The sequence below is a fragment of the Eurosta solidaginis genome, chromosome 4, assembly GCF_040869045.1.
Source record: "Eurosta solidaginis isolate ZX-2024a chromosome 4, ASM4086904v1, whole genome shotgun sequence".
NCBI lineage: Eukaryota > Metazoa > Arthropoda > Insecta > Diptera > Tephritidae > Eurosta > Eurosta solidaginis.
The window spans coordinates 134,748,100-134,773,952 of record NC_090322.1 but is presented as its reverse complement, the minus strand read 5'-3'; the positions used below and the strand labels follow the sequence as shown (position 1 = coordinate 134,773,952).

Sequence of the window (25,853 nt, the reverse complement as noted above, 5' to 3'; positions counted from 1 at the left end):
ATTATTTAGTAAATAATACACCTAGAATGTTGAAATTTTACGTTTGGACTGACATTGAGACTCATGATAAAAATTTGGAAAAATTTTTTAAAATGGGCGTGGCAATTTTACAAATATTATTAATTATAAATCATAAATCGTTAAACCTATCGTAGCGAAATTCGACAAAGAGGTTGCCTTTACTATAAGGAATGCTTTGAAGAAAAATTTACGAAATCGGTTAAGGACCACGCCCACTTTTATATAAAAGATTTTTAAAAGTGTAGTCGGCGAATAAAATAAGCTATATCTTTGCAAAAAAGAGCTTTATATCAATGGTATTTGATTTCCCAAGTGGATTTATAACAATAAATAGGAAAAAATTCAAATTAAAAAATGGGCGTGGCCCGCCCCTCTTATGACTAAGCAATTTTCTATGTTTCGGGAGCCATAACTAGAAGAAAAATTAGTTCAGAATAGAACCATATGTATATGTACTATTGAGCAGCCTTGTAACACTATTAAGCACACAAAACATACAACAACAGCATTTAAAGTTTATAGCTGGTTATGTAATGTTTGGTTTCACCCCAACTTATACTTCCTTACTTGTTTTTTTTTAAGATTTGGTGCATCGTCAAAATATGGTTGATGGTAGGGGCCAATCAGCCGAATGACGGTGGGCTTCAATCTTTTACACAATACGTTCGACAGGACCTTATATGTGATATATGGAGAAGGCTGATTCCACGATAGCTGGCTCTGTTTACAGCATCCTCCCTTTTGTGAACTGCGCTCCCCAGGTAATACATCAGCGACCGCGGCCTTGTTGTTTTATAATCTGGTTACTGCTATTCTGACTTCGTCATAAGTGGGTGGGTGGACATTAATTCATCATCATCGATTGCATCATCGGGTTCATCATCTCTGGGCGGTATATCGCTGTCCCCATATAGGAGAGCAGAAAAGTGTTCCCTTTATAATCTATGTACTCTCTAGACGTCAGTTACAAGGTCGCCGTTTTCGTTATTACAGGATTTTGCCCCCGCACTGAAAACCTTCCCTCTGTTGCGGTATTTTCTGGTAAAATTAGAAACTCAAACTGCTCGGTCCTCATTTAGGTTGTTGTTAGGTTAACCAGTTAAAATTTAGACACCACCTATGCATTTTGTTTTGTAAACCAACAAGAAACTCAACTATCTGAACTTTCTCCTAATTGATTGCTACAATTCCGCTTGTTAATATATAGCGGTACTCGGTCCACATAGTAACGTCTGAACGAATTAAGTGGGATTTTATCTTAAATAACCGGGATACTCTTTATTACAAAACCCCTACGAATTTGTGAACTACGTAGCCAAAAACTGCATGCCCTAACTTGTTTTTGTATTACTTATGTGTTCAGAATTTGTATACAACATAATTTTTGCCGAAAAGTAGAAAGCTTTTTATAACTTAAATTTTTACCCCATCCCCAGTTTGAAGGAAACTCTGTATAATAATTTAACTGAAAATAGTCAGTACTTTAACTGTACTAAATTAAATCCCAACTTAATTTACCCTGACGCATAGTGAGCCGCGGAAGCTTCTACACGCACATCTACAATGGCAGACACATACACAAATGCATACATATATAATGACCTCTTGTGTAAGCAATGCATTTTTTATCATTTTAGAATTTTTTCATTTCACAAAGCAGGAAGGCGGAATACTAAACTTGATACAAAGGACGTACTGAAGAAAGTGACGCTATGATGTTGGTAGAACGTAATAGCGATAGCTTTCAGTGACATTGTTGTTGGCCTCTTCAGCAACAATTAAATGAAAATGAAAAGCTAAGCGGCGCAGCGCATGGCAATAACACCCGTCGCTGCACCCAAACACTCGAGAGTAAATTCGCAGCGCGCGTCAGTAGCACCGTCCAGTGGAACACATGCAAGAGGAAAAGCTCTATAAATGCAGACAGCAAAAAAAAAAGAAAAGTAGAACAAAAAAAAAAATGAAGTGCAGTGCGCCTTGGTATACGCAGAAGGCAAAGCAATTTGTCACAAGTTAAATCTATTCATGATGCAACTGCTGCGGCGCTGTCAGGCGGCTGGTTGACTCTGACACTGGAACTGACGCGCTGTCTATGCACATACCAACTATGTGCCGTTTTATACCGTCTTCTTCTCTATAATATTCCAGATTTTCAGCAACACATAACTTGACATTGCTTCTTGGTATGTGTGTGAAATAGATTCCCTTATTTCCAGAGAATTTTTATACCCAGTAGTGTTAAGTGGTGTGCCCAGTTGGAGATAGTTGGTAAGAACGAACAGAGGGTAAATAAACTGCTAGCCTCTTTATCAAAAGGAAACCAACTTCCTTGAGTTTGTCGAAATAGAAGTAGAGCGAAAGAGATATAGTTACAGGTAGAAGGACAATAACAAATATTTCTGAGCTTAATATCGAAAACATGGCAGGGCATATCGATGTAATAAGGAAATCCATAGCCAATCCCATACTGCACCTACGGGGTGCAAGCGTAACCTAGTGGAATCCTTAATAAGAAGGGAGCCAAAAAAGGGTTTCTTAGAACGGGTTTTGCGGGCAACAGGGGCATAAAGGTAATGAACAAGCAAACTAAGGTTCCACACTCTTCTGCGACTCACAAAGGTACACACCAGGAAAAACGTAAGTAACTGGAAAACATAAATAGGATTAAATTCCCAGGGCATTTCTTATGCTCCCGACAACTAGAGTATCAGCTAAACTCATAAATATAGGCAGGGAGAAACTTCGGGCTCTCGCTGGGTAACATACGCGATACGGATGTTATCGTAAACGTAGACGTAGGCATAAACGTAGACGTAGACCTTGATGTAGACTTAGAAGTAGACGTAGATATAGACGTAGACATAGACGTAAAAACAGACGTTGAAGTACACGTAGAAGTATACGTAGACGTTTAGACTAATAATAAAAATCTATATATGAGCCCTTGATTTTGAAAGTGGTCTAAGTCAAAATTTTTAAAAATCGAGTTTATCAGCTACTTGTTATCTAACCATAATAAAATAACATAATCTGAAGAGATTGGCGGTATGCCATGAAAATTAACTCGTAAAATTGAATGAATTTTTTGGTTGTTAAACAAAATATAGAAACTGTTTATTTTGAAAGTGGTTTAAGTCAGTCTGTTGAGAAATTTTGGAAAATAAATAGTAATTTTGTAATGCCTTCAGATAACGATTCAGGTATGATCAAGTAATCCTTAAAATGTAAAAATGTTCTATATATAGTTAATTGTAGACATTATCCTGCGAAGAAGTGTAAGTAATGCTCCCAAGAAATGGAAACGAATAAGAGTAATATCGTCTTCAGATGAATCAACTGATACTTTAAAAGTGAATTCGGAACCCCTACAAATGGAAGAAATTAACATGAAATCAAGAAAGAGGAGCCAAAATCAACATAATTATGCACAAAATTTAAGAAAAATTAAGAGAAATAGGGGAGAGGAATATGAAACAAAAAAGTCTAAGCTTGTGAGTGGCAAACTTTTCGAAAATAAATATTGCATTTGTTCCAAACAATGTATAAATGCAATTGGATATGAAGACAGGAAAGCTAATTTTGATGCATTTTGGAAATTAGCAAGTTTCGAAAAACAGAATTTGTTTCTGCATGGTTTGGTTGGAAAACTATTAATAAAGCAAAGGCGACCCAGAAATAACAAAGGATACATGAGAAAATGTAGTTATAAGTTTCATATAAATTTAAGGATGTCAGAAGTTTCTGTTTGCAGAACTTTTTTTTTGGATACTTTTAAAATATCTTACGGAAGATTAAGCCGTACCTTAAATGCTAAATCCCCTGGAATGGATTTACGTGGCAAAATGACTGGTTCATCGAGAAAAACAGATGAAGAAAAAATTAAAGTGGTACGAGAACATATTCTGAGTTTTCCAGCATGTGAGAGCCATTACACGAGATCACATCACACTTCAGGTCGAAAGTATTTAAGTGCTGACTTAGATATTCGAAAAATGTATGAGCTGTATGTAGAAAAATGTGATGAAAATAATACACCACGTGTGAATGAGTGGACTTACAGGAAAATTTTCAATACGGAGTTCAACTTAAATTTTCATACTCCTCGCAAAGACACTTGCCAAAAGTGTGATTCACTAAAACTAAAAATAGAAGCATCCAGTAACGAAGACGAGAAGTTGCATCTTATGGAAATTCATGATTCCCATCTTAACAGTGCCGAACAGGCTAGAAAAAGTTTGACAGAAGACATACAAAGAGCAAAAGATAACCCGAGTGAATATTACGGTTTCACATTTGATCTACAGAAAGCACTTTCTTACCCAAAACTTTCTGTCTCGGTAGCTTATTATAAGCGCAACATGTATGTATACAATTTAGGGTTTCATAATTTCCACAATGAAAATGCTAAAATGTATGTATGGGATGAAACAATCGCTTCAAGGGGATCACAGGAAGTTGCGTCTTGCATCTTAAAGCACATTCAGGACATTACCACTCAAAAGCATGTCATAGCTTACAGTGATGCCTGCACAGGACAAAATCGTAACATCAACATAGCTTTAATTTGGTTAAAAATTGTTCAGTCATCTGATAATAATGTTGAAACTGTTGATCATAAATTTATGGTATCCGGCCATTCTTTTTTGCCAAATGATCGGGATTTTGGTTTAATAGAAACTAAAATTAAAAAATCAAATTATTTATACATACCTGAGCATTATTATAGTTTAATAGAAGTATGTAAAAAGAAAAACCCATTTTTGGTGGTACAAATGGCTCAGAGAAATTTTATTTCGACAAAAAAACTTAAAGATTCAACGAATAATAGAAAGAAAAACACCAATGGAGAAGCTGTGTCTTGGCTTAAAATTCAATGGATCAGATTTCTAAAAAAATCTCCATATAAGATGTTTTATAAAACTTCCTTGGATGACAATTCCGAATTCAAAATATTAGACCTCTCACCTAAAAAAGGAAGACCTAGAATATATGCAAATATTGATTTGCCTCCATTATACACAACTATTAGACCAATAACAAAAGAAAAACATAAAGATATGATGGATTTACTACCCTATATCCCACCAATTTTTCACAAACACTTCACTTCCCTAAATATGTCATAATAAATAATTTACTTTGTTATAATGAAATGAGTTTGAATAAAATGTTAATTACTAATTAAAATGTTTCCTTGGTATAAGTCATTTATAAAGTCATTCTGTTAATTTTGAAAGTGGTCTAAGTCATTTCCAACCTTTCAAAAGCACATTTCCAGTTAAAAATGGTAATAAATTTCAATCCTTTATAACGCAAAACTCGAATTATCTCGAAACAAGGAAAATATGACTTAGACCACTTTCAAAATCAAGGGCTCATATATTAATACTATTATTATAGTAGAAGGTAGAGGTAGACGTTAACGTAGACGTATATGCTCACTTAGAGGTAGACGTAGACGTATATGCTTATAATTATAATAATAAATATAATGCAAGGTGGAGGTAGACGTTGACGTAGACGCAGACGCAGACGCAAGCTTAGACATAGACGTAGATGTCGACGTAAACTGAGACGTGGACGAAGAGGTAAACGTAGATGCAGACGTGAACGTGTACTTAAACGCAAATACGTGAAATAGACGTAGACGAAAACATAGAAGTAGACGGAAATTTGGACGTGGATGTAGATGCGGACGTAGACTTAGACGTAGTCGTAGACGTAGATGCAGATGCATAGACGAATAAAATAATAATTATTATTATAGTAATAAGTGGACGTTGACGAAGAGATAGACGCAAACTTAGACGTCGGCGTAGATGCGGACGTAGACTTAGACGTGGAAAAAGACGTAAACATAGACGCATATGTAGACGTAGAGGTAAATTTCGATATAAATTATTGTAGCTTGCTTCATCCTTTTAAAAAAACTCTTAAATTTATCACAGGGTATTAAATGGTCGGTCCCACCCATCCTTAGTTTTTGTCATTTATTTCATCGCCATATTTTTCTCCTCTTAATTTTCACAACATAAAAATGCATTTTTCAAATAAAGTGCAAGTGGAGTAAAAAAAGTGAAATATCAGTAGAAGCTGCAAAATGAAAATGGAAAACAAAAAATGTTGCACCAACTTGAGTCGCAATCCAAGCACTTCCTGCGTTGCATAAATTACGCTTTATATACAACCGACACTGCCACTTTCGCATACTAAAATGAGGTGTGGCACAAAGGCTGTATGCCTGTCTGCAAGGTAGGCGAAGCGTAGGTGAGTGGCGTATGTGTGCGTGCAAGTACACACCAAACACAAAAGGCTAGGCAGGGGACAAGGAAATATGCTTGAGTCAACATGTAACGGTAATGTAAAACTGGAGCCAAGTTCAGCAGGACGCGAGAAAAAGTGAGACGGTAAATGAATGTAGAGAAGGAGCGAAGATAATTTAAGTGTGGCAACATTTTACTGCGCGAAAATGCTAAAAATGAAAGAAAAATTTTTAAGTGACTGAATGAAACCTTGCTACAAAGCCATGGACATATCACAACTTACGAGGAGAGCAATGACATAACGAACGTAAAGAATAAGTCGAAGTACTTGAACAATTAGAAAAAAGAAGCTGCAGCAAGTGCAGCGCCTGGCAAAAAAAAAACGCCAGCTGTAACATTACTGTGTGCAAGGGGCGTACTTGCAATCAAGCAGTTGCGCAAGTGAAATTACATTTTGTTTTTTATTTTACTTTCATTGCCACAAACAAGCACATCATGCAACACAAAGCAGTATGTATATATAAGTGCATGTACTTGCACCATCAAAAAACAAAAAAATTGTTACAAGGTGAAGCAGCTAAACGTAAGATGCGACACAGGAAAGGCGTTCAGGTGGCATTGCGTAGGTGGCACGTTGAACAATATAAACGAGTGCTCACATGCACACACATACACACAGCACCTCTGTGGCACTTAGATATATGCTGTGCGTCGCATTCTATTTATAAATAAATGCATTAGAATGTTATGTATATGTACATACAAAAGTATTGTTGCAAGACACCGCTATTGTGCGTTTGTGACGTGTGGCAAATACATATAAATATGTAAGTGCACACCTTTTTCTGTATGTTGCATGCATACATATCTACATATGCATAAATATGTATGTGTCGCTTTTCAAAAGTGCGAAGGCATCAAGGTAGCAAATTGCGACACAAAAGCGATCTAAATGGCATATGCCACAATAAGCTGATTCCTGTTCAAGAACAGCAACATACACTAACACACTTACCCATATATGCAACACCTTCACCACGCATAAATGAATTGTTACAACTGGCACAAATAGCGACAATGGCGTTAATGGGATTAAATGATTGTTGCAAAAGGCTGCTGCAAAGAGGGCAAATTCAAACTGAAAGAATGCGTACGGCTTTAATATGTGACACGGAAGTGCGTGCATGTGGCATACAACGCTGCTATGTATGAAACATTTTGTATATGAGTATGTAAATATGTATGCGCGTGTGAGTCCAGCCAACCGTTAACTTTCTTCATTTAATAACGTACACAAAAAAGTGTCACAAAAATGTTATATATATATTTTTTTTTTAATTTTTGTTTGTTATAAAAAGCCATGAAGTGCATATCAATAGCCTTTTCATGCGCTCGCAGGCAGCTAAGTGGCTGACATACGGCTTTTGGCGTAATTCCGTGCATCAGCGAACGAGTACGAGTGCTGAGAGGCATAGGGATGCATGTACCAAATGTTGCCAACTTTTAAACCACAAGAACTTTTGTGGCATGCAATGTATAAATATCAGTTGCCTCAAATTTGATGAAGGCCCACCCCTACACTCCTACTGAAGCTACAACGCACGGCTTTGCAATATTTCGAGTGCCAAAGTGAGTTGTATACATAAATGTTTGAGTGTGTTGGTATGTGTGCCTAAGTAGAAACATATGTATAAAATACAGCGGTCGGCACACGTGCAGGCCACAAGTATGTAAGGATCATCTGACCATACATGAAATTTATGTATTTTGACGTAGTTTTCTCGTTTGCTTCAAGCATGTTGCGCGACAAAGCAAGAAAATAGTCTGAGCAATTGAAAATTTAGTAACAAATAATATTTATTTTCTGCACCACCAAAAAAATTCATACCGCTTGGCAAATCACCAGGTCTTTTGTTAGTCTTATGTGCTATGTTTCAATCAAATTTTTAATTGTAAACTATGGAAGCAACTGAAAATATAAGACTCTACAACGAATACAAGGCTCTTGTGAATTGCCTAAATAATATGCTGGAAATATGCAATATTTGTTGCGCTTATGACTCGGAGCTTTCTTATCAACTCGCACCAATTGACAGTTTTAAATTTTATTGTGTTTTGACGCCTTTTACTAATACTTTTTTTTAATTTTTATAATTCTTACTAAGTCTTAAGTGATAATTTTTTTCATATTTACATTCAAAAAAATAAAGTTCCAAAATTAGGAAAATGGCCACTAAAATAAGGAAAATTATTATATGATATTTCGTCATGTTGTCGTTGTTGTTGTTGTATTAACAATAAAGAGACTCCCCAAAGATGGTTTTTGTCGGATATAGATACGGTACGTTCCGGAAACAAGCACCATTAAGTTGCCATCTCGGGAACGGTTAATATGACTACATTAAACCTTTTCATACACCTTTTCAATAAGTAATCTGGAGTGCAGATAAGCATTGGAGAGACTTCGCTCAAGCCGGACCATACATTTATACGGGGTTCCTGGTCATAAAATGATAGAAGATCTTGAGAAGGCCGATGAGTTGTCAAAGGAATATGCAGTTCGTTTTGGAGAAATCAAAAGGAGACAGGAATTGTTTATGATCCATCGAGCGTTGACTGCACAAATCGTACGACGTTAGACTCACACAGTTGCTCATATCTCTGGGCATACTAACTGGATATTGCCTTCTATCGTCATATGTTTATATGTTGGGCCTCGTCAGTAACAGCAGAGGTAGAAAGGTCGAGTTGCAGGTTGAGCACGTTCTGTGTTCGTGTCCTGCGCTAACGAGGCTAATGTCCCAGCTTTTAGGGGCAGCAAAGTTCCTAGATTTCGAGGCAGAAATTAAACTTGATCCCAGAAAACTTCTGGTATTTGCCGAGAGGAAGCAATTACCCTAAAAAAACACCTGGTGCCTAATTGGGGTTTTTCTGTTTGGTCGTCAAGCAAATTCTGGTAACACTCACCCCTATTATGGTTGTCAACGTCAACTGTCGCTTCGTATCAATATCAACATCACGTCGTATCAATATCAACGTCGCGTCAATACAATTCTGGTATTTACTTCGTCAATGTATTGACGTTGACGTGTTATCGATAATTTCAAAGCAAAACTACGATCCTTATACTTTTGACAATTGTTTATTTACAATTTGTTGTGCATAAAAAGTGTTTAAGTTTTGTTTAAAGATTTAAAGATGTTTTTTTGCGAAAGTTCGAGCTCAAGCGATGAGGAGAGGAAGGAGATGTTGCTCCTTAGAAGAAGCGAAATGCGCCAAAGATTGAAGAAGGTTGGCAACCTGCTCCTCCAATGGGCTCAGCACCAATTGCCTGTATCTTCCTCCTCCTGTAGCGCGGCACTTCTGCTTGTTTTGCACGAGTTTTCTTTTGACCTTGCATTTCAGATCCCTCCAAACCTTTAAATTTACAAAATGTTAAACCACATAACTTTAAAAATAAGTTGTTTTTTACCTTTTGCCAACCCTCACCATCCCTGAGTGGTGGACCGAGAGCATTGATTGCAATTGCAGTATCCTGCCATTGCGCCTTAAAATTATTGGGAACTGTCCCTTTGGAAAATCCTTTAGCAAGCGCAGGATTTTTTTCTAATTCTAAAACAAGCTGCGCAAATTGATTGCTGTTTGTTATTTTCATTTTTTTATCCATTTTCCTAAATTAAATAAAAGCTAAACAAATAAAGTGTGTAAAAAGGTATAATTCAGAATTATTTTACCAAATTTTTACAGCAGAATATTTAATTGAGCGCTTGTCGTCACCAAAAACTGTGTTGACAGATTTTATGTTGACACGCGTCAATAGAATATCAATATTGTTTTAGTCAATACCAAAAAAGCATCAACAGCTGTCAATAGTTATCGACATTGACAACGCCGATACCATTTCATGAGCGTCGACACTATTTTTGACAATATTGACTTGGTATTGACAACCGTAATAGGGGTGAATATGAACACATACAGTCTATTTATTTATTTATTTATTATTTAAAGTCGACGACAAACTATGGTCGACTGCATAATATAAAAGATATATAAATATACAACTCAAAAGATAAAATTTAAGATATATCGAGCTTTCAACAATGTTATATTACAAACAAAGAAATATTAATGAACATTACTATTTAATTTCAGAATATAATAATAATAAGAAATATGAGCAGAAATAAGATCTTATGCCGAAATCTTATACTGGCGGAATGCATCAGATTCCGCTCAGCATGACTTCGGAATGCAGTGGATTCCAATCTCCCTGTTGGAATGCAACAAGATTCCAATCAGCATGTCATGGGAATCCGGCAGTGCTAAGAGTAGTGTAATGAGGATACGCCATCACAAGGCATAAAAAAGTAACATGGCCTGTGTTGTTGGAATGCACCGGATTCCAATCAGCTCGATGCCTGACCCATAAGATTATACTGCCGGAATGCATACGATTCCGGTCAGTGACTCTTGAAAAAGCATGTTTTTTACGTTGTTGGAATGCACCAGATTCCAATCAACACAGTACTGTCTTGTTCCTTCTTAATGAGACATGTTGATAAATGTTCCTCCATCCTTAAGCGAGATAGTTCCTGTTTTTTATCGAAGGAATAAAATGCCGGCAAATTAAATTAGCTTGTATCTCTTAAATTAGATAGGCAAGTATTGCATTACGTATAGTGGCAAAAGTACATTCAAGACTGATGCAGCTATACAAGTCATTGTAGTGCGCGCACCATATAAGAAGAGGATTATTTTTAGCAAAGTTTCGTCGACAAAGGGGTAAATAGAAAGGAACGTAGTGTCTGGATACTCTAGGGGGAACCACAAAAAACAAGCGGCTGAGGAGGTCCGCGGAATCAATTTCTCCAATAATGAGCTTATGGATGAACAATACCCCAGTAATATTCTCCGATTTTCCAGAGTGGGTAAGTTAATAAGAAGAAGTCTACTTCTGTATGGAGGAAGGTGGAGACTTGAGTCCCAATTAAGGCCGCGCAATGCAAATATCAAAAATTGCTTTTGAACTGACTCAAGACGCTTTATATGCTTTTGAGAAACAGGGGACCAAACGCATGAGCAATACTCGAGTATTGGACGAACCAGCGATGTGTAAAGAACCTTAGTGAGGTACGGATCATCGAACTCTTTAGCCCATCTTTTAACAAATCCAAGTAAACCCAACGCTTTGTTGGCTATAGATGAAATATGCATGTTAAAATTCAATTTCGGATCAAAAAGGACACCTAGATCATTTGCAATAGATATACGCTCCAAAGGCGTACCATCTATTACATAAGATTTCAATGCTGGCTTCACTCGGTGAAATGTCATATGCTTACATTTAGAGCAATTTAAAGCTAATAAATTTGTTGTGCACCAACATTGGAACGAGTCCAAGTCGGCCTGAAAAAGATCCAAGGAACTCAAATCGGTAGGACAGTAAGTGTAGCAAAGTTTTACATGATCCGCATACATTATAGTATGGGAATATAATATTGTCTGTGGCAAGTCATTAATGAAAAGGGCAAAGAGCAAAGGGCCTAGATGACTTCCCTGGGGTACGCCGGAGGAAACTCCGAACGATTCCGACAGATTGCACTTGAACAGGACTTTTTGGGTCCGGTTAGAAAGATAGCTTTTCAGCCACATTAATAGGTGAAACGGAAAGCCCAGTAAATCAAGCTTATGAATAAGCAACTCGTGGTTGACGGTATCAAATGCTTTGCTGAAGTCCGTGTAGATGACATCCGTTTGCTTGTTCGCTAAAAATCCTTCCATAACTATAGAGGTGAATACAAGCAAATTTGTAGTGGTTGACCTTTGACGAATAAAACCGTGTTGGCATGGAGATAAAAGACTAGAACACTGATATTGCAGTTGATTGGTGACAATCTGTTCAAAGACTTTAGGAATGACTGAAAGTTTAGCAATACCCCTGTAGTTTTCAACTTTTGACCTACTACCTTTTTTATGCAGGGGTATAATAAAAGACTGTTTCCAAAGTGCCGGGAATGACGCAGATCCCAGAGATAGCTCAAATAATTTTAAAATAGGCTCATACATGTTTTCGGCGCAGTACCTAAGCACGCAGCTAGGAACACCGTCCGGTCCCGGAGAAAAGGTGGGCTTCAAAGATTGAAGACTCTGAAGAACAATACTACCATCAATAGCAGGATTCCTAATGTAATTCGAGCTATCTAAGCGATAGGGATATTGACCAGAATGAAAACCACTGGATGAATACGTGGACTTAAAGAACTCAGAAAATAGTTCAGCAACGTCGTCATCAGTGCAAGCTTTTTTACCTCCAAAGGTTAATGAGGAAGGATACCCAGAAGTTTTCCGCTTTGAATTTACGAAACTGTAAAACTTTTTTGGATTTCTAAAAAAATGGGCTTTACAACAACTCAAGTAATTTGTATAACAAAGCTGATTAAGACGGTGAAATTTAGAACGAGCTATTAGATATTTAGAGAGGTCAGCAGATGCTCCAGATTTCTTGAACCTCTTATAAAGCCTAGATTTGATGTTATTAAGTCTGATAAGTTGCCTTGAAAACCAAGGGGGCTTATTCGAACATAGGGTATAGCGAGTAGGAATGCAGGTATCAAAGAAGCTATCAAGCGTACTGTAAAATATAGAGATAGCCGAATCGACATCAGTGCAAGCATAGAGATCCGACCAATCATGGGAAGCCAACAGATCATTGAGCATAATGAAATTCGCTTTGTAGAAGCATCTAGATCGGGGACGAGACTGTACTTAAATCCTACGGGGTAGGCTGATATCAAGTGATATCTCTAGCGTAGGGTGAAGAGGGTCTTCTGGAAGGGATAAAGGTGGTATTTGCGTAAGGGCAATACCCACCGAGCCATCCACAAATACTAAATCCAGCATTTTATTTCCACTATTTGGAACATTGTTAATCTGTAAAAGAGATGAGTCTAACAAGCAATTGAGAAACTCATGTTGAGCAGTGGGAGTTAAAAAGTTTGAATCACTTATATTAACCCAACTAACTGTTGGCAAGTTAAAGTCACCAACAACAACAAGTCGATCGTTATCTCCCAACTGCGAATGCAAATCACAGATGGCCGAGCTATGACTAGCATAAACATCCATATCCGAACGAGGTGGTATATACGAACAGCAAACAATTACGCTATAGCTACCGAATGAAAGCCTAACTGCTATGAATTCGATATGGGAGATATTGTCCAGCGAAATCAACTCAGACGATAGGTTATATTCAACAGCAATAAGGACACCTCCCGCTCTAGAGATGCGATCACGCCGATAAACAGCATATTTATTTGAAAAAACCTCAGAATTGTAATTATCAGGCTTTAGCCAGGTCTCCGTAAAAGCTACAACTTGTGCAGAAAAGTTGAAAGAATTAAGGAAGAATGGAACAAGTTTTGATCGTAAACCACGAACATTTTGATAATTAATGAGAAGACGGGACAGATCAGCAATTACCTTTGTGTTGTTATTACTGTGTTCGTCATACCGTTTTTTGGCTGTAATAAAACAGGTTCGGCCCTCACCTTTCTCGTGAACAAGTGAACCACAGTATGCTTGGGCCAAAAAGAGGAATCAAGTACCTTATCGAGATATTCATCTGAAAGGGATATTTTAAATGAGGAGATGTCTCTCTCATATTTAAAGTTAAATTTATACACATTGATGTTACTAGTGGGTGCAACACCAAGTTTAGAGCAAACGTAATGAGCAATGTCATTTTCGGTAAGCGAGGCGTGTAATCGGGACACAAATACAGCCCTACGAGGTGGCACGGCAGTCACCTGCAAAGGAGTAGCGCATAGCGCACCAGAGAGCTGGGAAGGTGCGGCCGTTATAGCGTTGGTTATCGAGCCCGTACTATTTTTTTCAGGTACACTTGTATCGCTAGCAACAACCCCAGTATCGGTAACTGTTATTGTTGGAGCTAAAAATACCGGTGGAGGTGTAGGATGAATTGGGGAGTCCAGCGAAATCAACATTGGTGACGTAGAACAAACAGCCGCAAAGGTACCACTATTAGTTCGTGCATCGTTTAATTTGCCAGAGATCGTCTCACTGGAAGTCTCGACACAACCTTGTGAAAATTCTTGTGGAGATTTCTGATATGTGATATCTTTATTGGCCAGTTCCATCTAACATAACCTTCCACATTTTAGGTTTCTATTATCAAATGCAACAATGCCCCTTTGTGGTAATGTTATAGCGTTTTTTTTTTCTGGAAATAATGTCGCGAACGAAAATCATACTCTACAAGTCACTTATCGTACCCGTCCTGCTATATGGGGCAGAAGCATGGACCATGACAACAGCAGATGAAGCGGCTTTGGGAGTGTTCGAGAGAAAAGTTCTTCGAAAGATTTATGGACCTCTACGCGTTGGCGATGGCGAGTACCGAAGAAGATTTAATGATGAGCTGTACGAGCTATACGCAGACATCAACATAGTCTAGCGAATTAAAACGCTGCGGCTGCGCTGGCTAGGCCATGTTATGCGAATGAAAGATGATGCTCCGGCCAAAAAGTGTTTCTATCGGAACTCGCCTATGGAAGCAGAGGTAGAGGGCGGCCCCCACTCCGTTGGAAGGACCAGGTGGAAAACGATTAAAACTCCCTTGGTGTGACCAATTGGCGCCGGTTGGCGGAGCTAAGGAGCGACTGGCGCGCCTTGTTGGACGGCCATAACCGTTTAGACGGTTAAGCGCCAATTAAGTAAGTAAGTAAGTAATGTCGCCCTGTTAGTTCTTCTCAGCTTTTTTTTAAGTTTGTGTGTTCCTTTCATAACATATTTCCCACTGAACAAGAAACGGAGAAGAACACAAATTCAGCAATTTCGCGAAGGGCCAAGCGACCTAGTTCAAAAGTTAGAATTTGAGGCTGCAACATGAGGGCAATATATTTGTGTCGAATTGTTCTAAAAGTATTTCTAGCAAACTGAATTCAAATGTGAGCCCGATTTTAAAAATTCAGGATATGTCGTTTACTACAGAACAGAGAACAACACACTACGTCATACTCATATCACGTTTAAAACTTTCTAAATTTAATATATAAATTTTAATGTATAGTATCGTATAATTTCACAGCATTTTTCTGATCGAATATTGGTGCAAGATAGTATGTAACAAATAACTGTTTAATTTACTATCATTTGACAAGTTCATAATCCTATAACATAGACCAGGGAACATCACATCGTGTCATAATAATATCACGTCAACAAATCTTGGCTCATAAGCTCATAAATTTTAATTCACTAAATCATATGATTTCACATTTTGCTGATCGATAGTGTCCTACGACAGTATGTATCAAATAAATTGTTTATTTACTTCACAAATTCCGTGATCTTATCACATACAAAAATAGAGATGGACGGTTGACGCAAGGGTGCGCAAATGGCGGACGAGGCGATACATGTGTACACCGATGGTTCCAAAGTAGTGGAAGGAGCAGGGTCTCCTCAACAAACTAGCTGAAAATTGCAACCTAAGCATAATATGGGTTCCTGGCCACTGTGACATCTCAGGAAACTGCGCCGCGGATGAGCTAGCTAGGGAAGGCACCAACTTGCAAACAACAACCTCCGCTGGTTGGGCCAGCCCTCCTCTAAACACTTGCAAATACCACCTGCGATCTCTTTTCACGGATCAGGCAAACGCCAGATGGGCGAGGGAACCTACATGTAGTATATCCAAGCAAATCTGGCCTAAGCTGGATGAAAAGAGATCGCGATCGGTGATATTGTTAAACCGTATCTATATAAGCCCACTAGTGGGCCTTCTTACAGGCCACTGTCTGTGCCACTGTCCCGCACTGTCAAAAACCAGGTACCAATGCCTCCACAGACACTCTTTTGGATGCCTTGCGGAGCTTGAATCTATAAACCCAAACGACATCTTGCGTTTCTTTAGGTAAACACGTTGGTTTAGCCTCACTGGGGTCTAAACTTTCTTCTTCTTCGAAAGTAGGGTAATAGGAAATAGGGCCCCCCCGTGGTAGAACAACGGGCCACAACGGCCTACGTGAGTCCCCGCTCGGACAGCGGAGGCAGCCACTCTAATCTAACCTAACATAGGGTCTGCGGTATACTGCGCTGATCCTGAAATAAGCAGATCTTACAGGCTGCCGGATTACTGTAGCGTTTTCCAAACGGAAATATTAGCCGTAACCAAATCAGTAGAAACCCTGGAAGAGAATAGCTTAAGCTGCAACCGTGTTAACTTTTATATGGACAGTCAGGCAGCAATTAAGGCAATAATCTCGCATAGCACAGGATCTAAATGCGTGTTAGAGTGTAAGCAGTCTCTGGAGAGAATCGGGACAGGGAGAAGCATACATCTATATTGGGTCCCAGGGAATATGGGAATAGATGGGAATGAAAAAGCGGACGAACTAGCTAAAAAGGGCGCATATCTTGAAGCATGCTCCGTAGATGTCCCAATTAGATTGGGCGAGATTAAGCAAAGGCGAGAGGTGCACATGATCGACCAAGCGGGAAAGGCGTGGGTTCAAGCGCGGGGCTGTAAAGTGTCGAAGATTATGTGTAGGTCTTACAACCTTAGACTAACACAGTTGCTTCTATCATTAAAAAGAGAGGACTGTAGACTCATGACAGGTATTCTGACTGGACACTGCCTTCTGGCGTCACATGACTTTAAATTAGGCTTGGTCAGTGATAGCAGATGTAGGAAGTGCGGGTTGGAGGAGGAAAAGATCGAGCACGTTCTGTGCTCATGCCATGCACTCGCCAGGCTATTAGGAGTGATACAGCTGTCAGATCTAGAACCAGCAATTGGCTTAAGTCCTAGGAAGCTTCTAGTATTTACCAAGAGGACAGAGTTATTTTATAACATACGTCCTGGTTTTTGAGAGGGTTTTTCAGTTTGGTCGTTAAAACAATCTTCTGGTAACACTACGGACTCAATCAGTCTATGTGAGGTCCTCATGGACCGGCCAGTTCAACCTACCTACCTATCACATACACCAGAGAACAGCACATCGCATCATAATCGTCGCACGTCAACACACGTTGGCACGCACATTCTAAACTTTATTATTATTATTATTACTAGGCATGGAGGCACTGCGACCTTTGTGCAGATCTATTGTGCATGACCTTTCAGCTTAATTTTGTATCTGGAGGCTTTTGATGTATCTAAGTACCTATTCAGACTTTTTACTCCATATCACATGGTGTGAGTCCACCTAGATTGGAGAGTCTCTGCCTAGCCAGAGCGATGCATTCGCAGAGAATATGAACCGGCGTTTCATCCTCCAGCTCACAGAAATGACAAATTTGTGTATCAGATAGATTTAACTTACATAAGTGATATCGTAGACCACAGTGTCCGTATAAGACCAAGTAAGAGTTCGTCCTCCCTGCTTAGATTAATGAGTTTAGCTGATACTTTCGTTGCCGGAAGTATAAACAATTTGGCCTGTCTTTGCTCTGGGCAGCCAATCCAGTGACGTCTGAATTATTTTGTTTCCCAATTACTTAAGGTTTCCCTGGTGTGTGCTTTTGTGAGTTCACAAAAGGACTCTGGACCATAGGATGTTTCTGTAGCACCCTGCTTTGTTAGGTAATCTGCATGTTCATTAGCTGCATGTCCCTGATGTCCGGAAACCAATCCTAACAAAACCTTGTTTTTGGCTACCAGGTCATTAAGAATTTCATTGCAGTCATCCATTAGTTTAGATGTAATTGTGTAGGATTACAAGGCATGCAAGGCCGCCCGGCTGTCCGACATAATGTAGATGCTCTTCGAGGATGAGTCTCTCCGTAGACATCCACTACCGCAAACTTCTTTGGCATGAATTTCTGCTTGAAATATAGTAGAGCATCCCATTGATATCGATTTCTTAAAGTTCGGTCCATAGATGCCAGCTCCCGTTCTTCCCTCATCGAATTTCGATCCATCCACGAACCAGACCTTTGAGACTCCCCGTTTCGCAGTGGGTCCTTCCATGATGAACACTTGAAAGTTCCGTGAGATTCTGAGCTTAAGGGACATTACGCCACGCAATTATAATGTGGGATTTCCTATCAATTTTCATATTACTTTCGTATGCCCTATCATGTTTCCTAGCTGTTAGTACATAAATATACTAAGTACATATGTGCAATCCTTTGAAACTCAAACTTTATCCACAAACTACCGCTACTCACAAAGCTTGAAGAAATTTGACAGCGATAAAAGACTTAATAAACATGCAATCAAATTTTTTTTTTGATGGATGTAGAACATTTGAACGATTCGCCTTAAAGCAATAAAAAAAAAAAATAGCAAAAAAAAAAAAAAAATGATTAAATAAATGCACGCATTTTAATTTCGTAATTTGGCACGGTCGAAAAATGATATGCAGTTTGATGAATACGAATACGAATACGTTCCGTAAGCCGTTTTCTTTAGAGAAGGTAAAGTATGACTACATAATTAAACTTTCTTAAGAGAGTCAAGCAAGCGCACCACTGTGCCCCTCGTTTCCCAAAACGTGTCTTCTCGGGTAGTTAATCAGCGCTTCGCTGATGTTGACGTGATGTTCTGAACAGTGATGCCGTTTATTCCGTTGGGTGACATTCGACCCTGGTATTCCTTGGAGTGATTGTACCTTCTTTTTTCCCAAAGATGTTGTATATTTTCTTACATATGAAATGTACATAGCTTTATTCCTAATTTGGAGGAAAATATGAAACAACATTCGGAAAAAAAAAATAAAAAAATTTTAAGCACTTCCTTTATATAAATGGACAAAGATCAGCGAAAAATGCCTCCTTATGTAAAGACATATTCTTGCTAAACTTTTATTTTTGAATTTTGACATAGAGATTGCAAAAATATTTATGAGAAGTAAAAATATAAAAGTGGAGCGGACATTATTTGGATTGGAAAGTTGGTAGGAAAGGAGATATTATTAGTCAATCAATTGCGCTCCACCTTTGTGTTTTTACTTCTCATAAATATTTTTGCAATTTCTACGTCAAAGTTTAAAAATCAAAGTTTAGCAAGAATATGCCTTATATAAGGAGACATTTTTCGCTGGTTTTTGTCCATTTATATAAAGGAAGTGCTTAAAGTTTTTTTTATTTTTTTTTTTATTGAAATTTTTTTTCCGAATGTTGTTTCATATTTTCCTCCAAATTAAAAATAAAGCTATGTACATTTCATATGTAAGAAAATGTACAACATCTTTTCTCGGTGTCTTAACCTAAAACCCAAAATTCCCTCCGTTTTTTCTAAAGATCTTCGCCGTGCGCCCCCTAGCGAATCTTTTTGTATCGTGTCATCGGCTGTCATCGACCCCTGAATTAAGTTTAAAATTTGAAGTCTCTAGCTCATCGAGAAGTTGCATACAAGCTGGTTTGAAAATTTTCAAATTCTTATCTAATTATTTCGATCCGTGCGCCACCAACGGGTTTTGTTTTCTCCTTTTGTTGCAATACTCGACTACAAATTAAGATATAAAAGTAACGTTGAGGTGAGATTAAAAAAGCTCTGGCAGGATACACATACAAAAGGGTTTTCGAGAGGAACTGAGGACTGTCAACGCATATCATCCATGGCATGTACAACGTACAAGTCATCCGACCTACACTAAGGTATGGAGCTCTTAAATGATGAAGGCGTTAGACAGGAAGAGCAATCAACATAGGGTTGGGAAGATGCAAAGGCTGGCATGTGAGCAACGCACCTCAGGAAGGGTTAAAAGTTATATTTCACTTTACGCCATATTCGCGCCAACATTAAAGGGCTCTAGGACTAGGAGAAGCCAATATGTGGAGATCTACCGAATACATTTTTGGGATGATATTCGATGACATGATAAGGGAATGATTAAACGGTATTCCAACTGAACCAATGTCCCACACCGACCACATCACGACGGTATTTGATTTCCAGGTGCTGAACATAAGATATTCTTCAAGTGACAAACGGAAGGAAGATCTATACAGTGGAAGGGTTATAGCAATCTACTCAGACAGATCAAAAGGAAATTGGAGCTGAAATGTGCTCAAAGCATCTACAGCCAAATTAATCGTACTGAATAGCTGACTCATGTAGTGTGTTCCAGGAGGAGTTATAGGCCATTGAGAGAGCAGCCAGACTGTTCAAGGATAGTATGGTATTAGAATCCAAAGTTATAAAATCGGCACCTAAATGTATCCATTTTCTCGAATGAATTTGCAGATGAGATAACCAGGAAAGGTTCCGATATGAACACAAGCAAAACGCACAGCTACGTACGACCACTGCTGGGTTATCAACTAAAGAAGATTGGGGAATATAAGGTTGGCGCAACGGATGACTGCGAGGTCTCAAGATTCTTATCGCCATGTTTGGATAGGGAATCAATTCGGTTTTTTCTTAAGCTAAAAAATATGCAGTGAGAATACTTACGATTGTCATCAAAGGTCATTGTGCTTTTGCACCAACACTCGGAAGGTAGCGCATGCCAAAAAGCTCTCTCTGCAAAATCTATCAGCATGAGGAGGAAGAGGAGTCGATTCATCACTTTTCCGCTGATGTCCAGGACTGCAAACAAGATGACTCAGATTTCTGGACGCACGGGTTTTCGCCAGTTTGGCAGAGATTGTATAGATGGATCTTTCACTCCTACAACGTTCATCGGAGAAAGCAAATACTTCGCAGAGGGCCACTAGCAAATAATCTGCTTTGACGGATGTGCCGCCACTCGGCACTCACAATGGAAAAAAAGTCTCCGCGTGTAAGTGTGGGAAAGTTTCACGCACGCCGTCTAAACCTAACCTAACCTTACTGATTAAATGTGATAAAATTTCTCACTGCTATTTTCGTGAGGGAAAAATGTTTACATTTAAGACCAGGGTAGGAAGGATATGAGAATACGAAATGAGAAAAACTCATTCTGCTTAAAGCTTTAAAATCAGAGAATATTGAGACCATGATTCAAGATGATTTTGATTCAATACAATCTTGCACCTAAATAAACTAGAAATGTGCAAAAGTTGTTGTAAAGGGTTTGCCGTCAAGAAATTTATTTAGTCGATTTTCTGTGTTTATCCGTTTGTCCCCAAAATGTTCAGGTAAAACAAATTCTATGTCATCTTCTTCGAGTCTCTATTTTTTATTTTTTTGCTCCGCCAATTAGAGATATACGACGCCGCCGATTTTGCTCGTTTTTCGTACGCCGCCGCCGAATGTCAAAAATATCGGCAAAATTCTACTCGTTTAAGGCTGTTTAGGCCATTTATTGTTCACATCGAAAATTGGTCGGATATGGTCGAAAGTGGTATCAACGGATGCGCATCACTGCCAGTTATAAGAAACTAATTGCAAAATTTAACTATTTCTAACTGTTCAAAAGTTATTTAAAAAAACAGGCGTTTTCGATGTCAGCTTAAAACGGACTTTCTATCACCCAATTCAGCAAGTTATTAAAACAAAATACTAAAAGAAAAGTTATATAATAAATTTATATGCTCACTTTGCATTTTTGAAAAAATTAATAACGAACAACTAATTCAAATAAAATGACCCAAGGCGAACATGTTTTTAAACTGTACTCCAGAATAAGCGATATCTGTGATGCAAGTTCTTTAGTAGGTTCTAGGGGCATAACGACTCCTTTGAAATTATTCTTACCTCATACTTAAGTTGAGGATATATGTACATATGAGAAGGGTTTGAAAAATCGCTTGGGCTTACATTCAAACATCTGTTGTTTATTTGCGAAACTATATAATAGCGTCTGAAATGTTAATTTTGATTTTCACACTTCACACTTCATCCTTCAACACCCAATTCTCCCTGTTTGACATTTCCTAAAGTTGGCGGCCCTATACCAACTAGTCCCTTGAAGTGAATCACAGCTATTATAGCCTATCAACCAAGTATAAATATCACCTACACGTTAGGGTTCCTTTTACAAATGTGAATACGTAGGCACATTTGTATATTTACCAGGTGAGGCTTTGTACTTCGCAAGAACACTCAAAGTGGTGAAACAAAAGCTTTCCCAAAAAAGTCGAACTAATGACCGTGGTGCTACTACCCTAACGTAGTGGACAGTCGAACTATTCCGAAAACTGAAGCTACGCGGTCATCAATAATGAGCTCTTATATCATAAGGCCGGAAAAAAAAAATCAGTTAACGTCTTTCAACTTAAAATCGGTCGACTTTCATTCTAAAATGTCGTTTTGATTTAACGAAGATTATTGAAACCAATGTTGTGAACGCAAAAGTCTGCAAACTTTGATCTACATTTTAAAAATTTTATCCAGGGTCCCTGTAAAATTTTAATTATGTAGATGCGCCGAGGATTATACGATTTTCACCCATTACGCAATGACATCCACTTAGACAGGGTTATGATTTCGAGGGGGGCTTCTTTGGCCGAATAGTCACTCCCCAACGTTTCAAGGTGTTTCTCTGGTGTAGCTCGGCAGCATAGCGCAACAAAAACATCCGTTAGAAAGTCTTCGGAGCTACATCTAGAGCTTCTAGGAAAGTGACGTCAACGAAGGTATGAGTTCGAAGTCGCAGTCCTATAGCTTCGGTGCTGGCATATGGTGTGAGGGTCAGGAGGCGTTGTTGTTGTTGTTGTTGTAGCGATTAGGACACTCCTCGAAGGTCTTAGGTAGTGTTATCGATGTTGATGGTCCTTCGCCGGATACAGATATGGTACGTTCCGGTACCAAGCCCGACCATCTCGGGAACGATTTGTTATGACCACATACGAGCTTCTAGGCCATACCGCCCTCCCACCCCCTAGATCCAAGAGGAGTACGGGGTCGCCAGAGCCTCGGTTGTTTATGTAACAGGATTCGCCACGGATAGGTGGGGTAGCGACTGGTGGTCGGGATTGCTACTGTTCGCACATCGGGAATTGTAGCTCTTAAAACAGCCGAAACAACTGGAGACGGCCTGTGCCACGAGAGTTATGCGTATTAATCGACAATTAATAGCAACCGTCAGTCGCATTTGTGCGTGACCGCCAAGGAGCCACAAATGATTTAAAGAAATTGTATTCCCGACGATTATTAGAAGTTAACCCTAGGTGAAACTACGCTTTGCACGAGATATACAGACAAAGTGCGAATACATGTATGTCGTCTCTTTTCACCAGACGCAGCAGTACCAATTCCAAAGACAGGGGTTAGGTTCGTAGCCTCTCTGGAGTAGGCGAACGAGGGACAATCCCTCCGCAAGGAGCTACTCCTGATAATTTTTGAACGGTCTGCGAGATCTTGAGGCAAAAAACCCGGATCTTTACGAAATGGCCAACACGTTGATTTCCTTAAATACATACAAACAAAACCTTTCCTAAATATTATTTTTTTAAATAGAAAAATCAAGCTTTTTAAAGTAAGAACACCGGCGTACGCCGGCACGCCACCCACGCCGCCGCTGCCGGTATAAAATAGAGCCTACGCCGCCGCCGCAGATAAAGTGATCAGCGTAAACCTCTACCGCCTATATCAAGTCAACTGAGCTGCTGCGTTTGGCTGACAGCGTCTGTAATTGATCCGTACAAAGTGTCAGTCTAATTAACATGACAACATTGTGAGTGATGCAGGTCCAGCGGCATTGCAATCGCATACAAAACATTCGCACATACACATCGAAGGCTTGCGTGTCTGTTTTGGTACTCGTCCTACAAGTTTGCGTGAGGTGCTCATAGTTTTGGACTTGAAGTTTGGACAAAAATATTTTACGTTTACTTTGTATGGAATTTCAGTGTTCAATTGCGTAGAATTGTCAAGAAGATCTTTTTGCATCGTTTTCACTTGTGTATGGCGTTTTAATTTTTATGTGCGAATTATTTCGTTTTCTTTTTCACTTTTTAATTATGGAAATCAGCTCTTTTAGCTTTTCAGCCAGTTTCAGTTGTCATATAATGTGCTTAATGTCATTATTATGAGGGTTTTAAAAAAGGTACATTTTGATATCGTACATACGCATACAGACAAATGGGCGAATATTATGTGTGTACGTATGTATGTATGTAGTGCTGGTATGACAGAGAAATTCCTATTTATTTATATAAAAACTACCACTCTTAGTTCATTAAAAATGGAATATATATATTAGTGAAAAGTTTGAAGTAAGAAGATAATTTAAGATTATCACTCATTTATCTAATAGAATATAATAAATAATAGCCGTGTTTTTTTAAACGCTTTTATTTAGCTTGACTCTGTGTAGCGAACAGTATTTTTAAATCGAAATTTAAGTAACTTCTCGATAGGCTGCAAGTTTGAAACTTGGAATATAATTCAGAACCCGATGACAATGCAATTATAAGAAAAAAAAACTCCGATAGGTGGCACATGGATCGAAATGGTTCAGAAAATCGTATTTGAGGTCCGTGTTGGTTCATATTTGGAATACATAATACACATATATTAACAATTATATCATTTTATGAATTTTCGAAGTTTTTACAGTGTACTTTTACTAGGTCCGTCACCATTTTTTTTTTTCAGTGTAGGTGTGGTCACGCTTCCATAAGTGGCTTTTAGCGTTCCCTGCTCTAGTATATAGTTGAGTGGCTTGAACGCTTGCGAGTGTGAAGCACTTGCGGTGTGTTTGAACAGAGCCTTCCACTTACTAAGAGCCGACTTGGGAAGTAGTTGTGGCCTTGTCGAAGCAAATGGCGCTGCTGTCACAATTGATTGATAAGCTATCACTCAATTCTTTCTGGTTTTATCATCCCGCGAAATCTTACATTGTCACCGACCAAATGCTCGGCGACCTCTTTCTAAATATACGCAGAACAAATTACGACCATATTAAGTATCAACGTCAATGGCATTACGCTACTGACTGTCTTAGATCAAAACTGGGTTCGATAAGGATCTACATTTTGGCGAGCATGCATCTGCGATTGTACCTCAATTTCACAACCGTAAGAAAATCCTCAAATCTCTTGCTTGCAGCAATTGGAGCAATGATAAAGGAACGCACTTAACCACTTATAAAGCACTTGACCGGACGCTCGTATGCTACGCGTCCCCAACATGGTCGGCAGGCCTGTCAAAACACTGCGCTCAGAACTGCCACGGGATGTCTTCAGAGCATCATCTGTGAGGCGAGAATACTCCCCAAAAAGACAGAAATTTAACGCTGAACTAATAGTTTCTGCTGAATATCCAGAAACATGGGCACCCCAACAGACATTTGATTGAAGAAGCCCCACCTCCCAGGAACTTAAGAAGTAATTTCCAAAAGCATTATGAAAAACCCCGCATTAAAAAATTCAGCCATATGAAAAAAAGGAGCATGAACAGGCCCTCAGAGATATCCGCCAAAACGCTTCGGAATACTATGCCAGAAATTGCGAGATGAATTCCTGTTTTAAAGACAAATATCGCGAACTCGCAATTGAGGTATGCAACCACTCCAGAGAGACGCGCATCATTCTAGCTCAACTTTGATTTGGATACTGTAATAGGTTAAACTTTTTCTTATCAGAATCAGCTACGACATATCCAATGTATTTATATTCAGCTTGTAATGTGTCCCCATATGATACAAATTTTCAATTTCAATGTGGAAC

The 25,853-nt window shown here is 38.7% G+C and overlaps 1 protein-coding gene and 1 long non-coding RNA gene across 8 annotated transcripts in view; both read right to left on the bottom strand.

The window, feature by feature from the left end:
* LOC137250359 (uncharacterized) overlaps window positions 1-25,853 on the bottom strand; it is a 429,537-nt gene that overhangs the window by 283,869 nt on the left and 119,815 nt on the right. The gene's annotated exons all lie outside the window — the stretch shown is intronic.
* Window positions 9,576-10,060, bottom strand: LOC137248200 (uncharacterized). The gene is made up of 3 exons (XR_010952120.1): window positions 10,019-10,060; window positions 9,757-9,955; window positions 9,576-9,701 (listed from the first exon to the last, which is right to left on the bottom strand). It is a non-coding gene; the product is annotated as an uncharacterized lncRNA (long non-coding RNA).